The sequence below is a fragment of the Garra rufa genome, chromosome 20, assembly GCF_049309525.1.
Source record: "Garra rufa chromosome 20, GarRuf1.0, whole genome shotgun sequence".
NCBI lineage: Eukaryota > Metazoa > Chordata > Actinopteri > Cypriniformes > Cyprinidae > Garra > Garra rufa.
The window spans coordinates 40596425-40600586 of NC_133380.1; positions in this window are offsets into that span (position 1 = coordinate 40596425).

Here is a 4162-nt window from a genome sequence, read left to right on the forward strand (position 1 = left end):
TGACTTGGGGTGACTGGAACAGCTGTGAGTTGACTTGACTTGGCATGGCTGGAACAGCTGTGACTTGACTTGGGGTGACTGGAACAGCTGTGAGTTGACTTGACTTGGCATGGCTGGAACAGCTGTGACTTGACTTGGGGTGACTGGAACAGCTGTGAGTTGACTTGGCGTGACTGGAACAGCTGTGACTTGACTTGGGGTGACTGGAACAGCTGTGAGTTGACTTGGCGTGACTGGACCAGCTGTGACTTGACTTGGGGTGACTGGAACAGCTGTGAGTTGACTTGGCGTGACTGGACCAGCTGTGACTTGACTTGGGGTGACTGGAACAGCTGTGAGTTGACTTGGCGTGACTGGACCAGCTGTGAGTTGACTTGGCGTGACTGGACCAGCTGTGACTTGACTTGGGGTGACTGGAACAGCTGTGAGTTGACTTGGCGTGACTGGAACAGCTGTGAGTTGACTTGGCGTGACTGGAACAGCTGTGAGTTGACTTGGCATGGCTGGAACAGCTGTGACTTGACTTGGGGTGACTGGAACAGCTGTGAGTTGACTTGGCGTGACTGGAACAGCTGTGAGTTGACTTGGCGTGACTGGACCAGCTGTGACTTGACTTGGGGTGACTGGAACAGCTGTGAATTGACTTGGCGTGACTGGAACAGCTGTGAGTTGACTTGGCGTGACTGGAACAGCTGTGACTTGACTTGGGGTGACTGGAACAGCTGTGAGTTGACTTGGCGTGACTGGACCAGCTGTGACTTGACTTGGGGTGACTGGAACAGCTGTGAGTTGACTTGGCGTGACTGGACCAGCTGTGACTTGACTTGGGGTGACTGGAACAGCTGTGAGTTGACTTGGCGTGACTGGACCAGCTGTGAGTTGACTTGGCGTGACTGGACCAGCTGTGACTTGACTTGGGGTGACTGGAACAGCTGTGAGTTGACTTGGCGTGACTGGAACAGCTGTGAGTTGACTTGGCGTGACTGGAACAGCTGTGAGTTGACTTGGCATGGCTGGACCAGCTGTGACTTGACTTGGGGTGACTGGAACAGCTGTGAGTTGACTTGGCGTGACTGGAACAGCTGTGAGTTGACTTGGCGTGACTGGACCAGCTGTGACTTGACTTGGGGTGACTGGAACAGCTGTGAGTTGACTTGGCGTGACTGGAACAGCTGTGAGTTGACTTGGCGTGACTGGAACAGCTGTGAGTTGACTTGGCATGGCTGGAACAGCTGTGACTTGACTTGGGGTGACTGGAACAGCTGTGAGTTGACTTGGCGTGACTGGAACAGCTGTGAGTTGACTTGGCGTGACTGGAACAGCTGTGACTTGACTTGGGGTGACTGGAACAGCTGTGAGTTGACTTGGGGTGACTGGAACAGCTGTGAGTTGACTTGGGGTGACTGGAACAGCTGTGAGTTGACTTGGCGTGACTGGAACAGCTGTGAGTTGACTTGGCGTGACTGGAACAGCTGTGACTTGACTTGGGGTGACTGGAACAGCTGTGACTTGACTTGGGGTGACTGGAACAGCTGTGAGTTGACTTGGCGTGACTGGAACAGCTGTGAGTTGACTTGGCGTGACTGGAACAGCTGTGACTTGACTTGGGGTGACTGGAACAGCTGTGAGTTGACTTGGGGTGACTGGAACAGCTGTGAGTTGACTTGGCGTGACTGGAACAGCTGTGACTTGACTTGACTTGGCATGGCTGGAACAGCTGTGACTTGACTTGGCGTGACTGGACCAGCTGTGACTTGACTTGGGGTAACTGGAACAGCTGTGAGTTGACTTGGCGTGACTGGACCAGCTGTGACTTGACTTGGGGTAACTGGAACAGCTGTGAGTTGACTTGGCGTGACTGGAACAGCTGTGACTTGACGGGGGTGACTGGAACAGATGTGAGTTGACTTGGCGTGACTGGACCAGCTGTGACTTGACATGACTGGAAAACCAGCTCCGCCTTCGCCGCCATGTTGCGAACGCACACCGGCGCATCCACCACTGCGAGATCGGGCGCTGCCACCTTGAGAGTCTTGTGAGCGGTTGCCGCCACCTCAGGAGCATCGTGAGCGGTCGCCGCCAACTCGGGAGCATAGTGAGTGGTCGCAGCCAACTCGGGAACATCGTGAGCGGTCGCCGACGTTTCGTGAGGATAGTGAGTGGACATCGGCAACTCGGGAACATCATGAGCGGACACCGACGCCTCTTCGAGGACATCGTGAGCGGTCGCTGCCCCCTCGGGAGCATAGTGAGCAGTCGCCGCCAACTCGGGAACATTGTGAGCGGTCGCCGCCGCTTCGTGAGGATAGTGAGTGGACACCGGCAATTCGGGAACATCGTGTGTGGTCACCGCATAATAAACATAATAAAAAAGATTTATATGTTCATGCATTACCAAGACTGTAAGATATGCATTATATTGCCAAACGTATTGGGGCACCCCTTCTGATAAACAGGTTTGACTACTTTAGTAATTTCCACAAGTACAAATCTTAATGTATAGTATATAATGCTAATGTATGGAATTATGTGCTTCTAATTTTATAGCAACAGTTTTGACAGGACTTATCTATTCTAACATGACAATGCCTTTGTGTATAAGGCAAGGCTCGAAAAGAAACTATTGATTCAGTCAGTGTGGAAGAATTTGACTGATTCTAATCCTAATCCCAGTTGAACATCTCTGGTGTGACTTTAAATGCAGACCTTGAGCCCAAAACTCATCACCAAACACCAATACTAAAGTAGTCAAACCTGTTCATTAGACGGGGGTGTCCCAATACTTTTGGTCATATAGTATAGCTATAAAAGTCTATCACAAAACAAAGTGATTATGAATTAACCATTTTCTGGGTTTGTGCTTTCTCTGGCATTGTTTTTTCAGCTGTTTAACTAAATTGTCAAATCACATTTTAAGTACAGTAACTGATTAAGAATATTATACCCAGTAGTAAAAAAAGATCTACATCAAAAATTTGATTTGCAGACTTCCACAAAGGAAATTGAAAGTTCAAAATCCGACAACAATTAAGAAATACCAGCTTTCAAAGTTGAATGAGATGCAGCATTTTGCAGAAAATCTCAACAGAAGAAAAAATAAATTTAAAATAAACAAACAAATAAATGAAGTTGTGTCTATAATTAGTTTAAAGTCTCTAAGGAAGATCAATGCACCACATCATACTGTCTAGACATCTGTTCTGCAGCTTGGCCGAGAACATGGTTTATGTTGAAAATGCACTGTGTGTATATCTTCTTTTGAGTATGTTAATAGAGTAATGACAGATTCTTGCAGGATGCAGCACTGCAATGAGATATTGCTTTAAAAAGAGGTCATTGGAAAGGGTCATCCAATGTCTGCATCCTATTAAAAATGTCTGTTCTGTGTGTTGATTTGGAAGTATATAAGAAGCCCATAAATGTCAAAACAGTTCTCCGCTTCATACATTCACACAGGATCATTTTTCTTAGTTAATCGCAAAAGAGAATATGTTTAAAAGTTATTTTTTGTTTTGTTTTGCTTTTTTCAAGTCTCAGTCATTCCAAGATACTCTTCCTAACACATACACATACACACACACCTTTTCATGAACAGTTACACACACGTATGGAAATGATATGGTTTGAACCTCCTGAAAATATATTAATCAAGCAATGGATCTGCCAAAAAAAAAAAAAAAAAAAAAAAGGAAAGATTGGGATCTGAGGAAACATTTTAACTTTGCACTTTATGCTTGGCTTAGCATCACATTGTATAAGTCATAAATGATCTTCATTTTATGAAATGCAGGGAGAAACACAGACAACCTTCATAATCATTTTGGTATCCTCAGTAGAGTTCAGCCTATTTTAAGGTCTAAAATGATTCGATGTCTGAGTCAGAAATTTGGCCAACGTATTTATGTGTTTGGAAACAATGTTCCTCTAAGGGCTTCAAATTCCTGAGTTGTGACATAAGAGAAAGAAAGATATCTATCTCAGGTCTCTAAAGCCTCATGGACTAAATAGTGAAGAGTGTTGGACTAAATGAAATATTGTACATTCTGCATGCAATACATAAATCCTCTTCTTCTTCTTCTATCCAATTACATGGGACAATCAAGCCCATTCTCAGTCTAGAAAACATTATTTGGACAAAAAGTAAGTAAGTAACGAACAAATA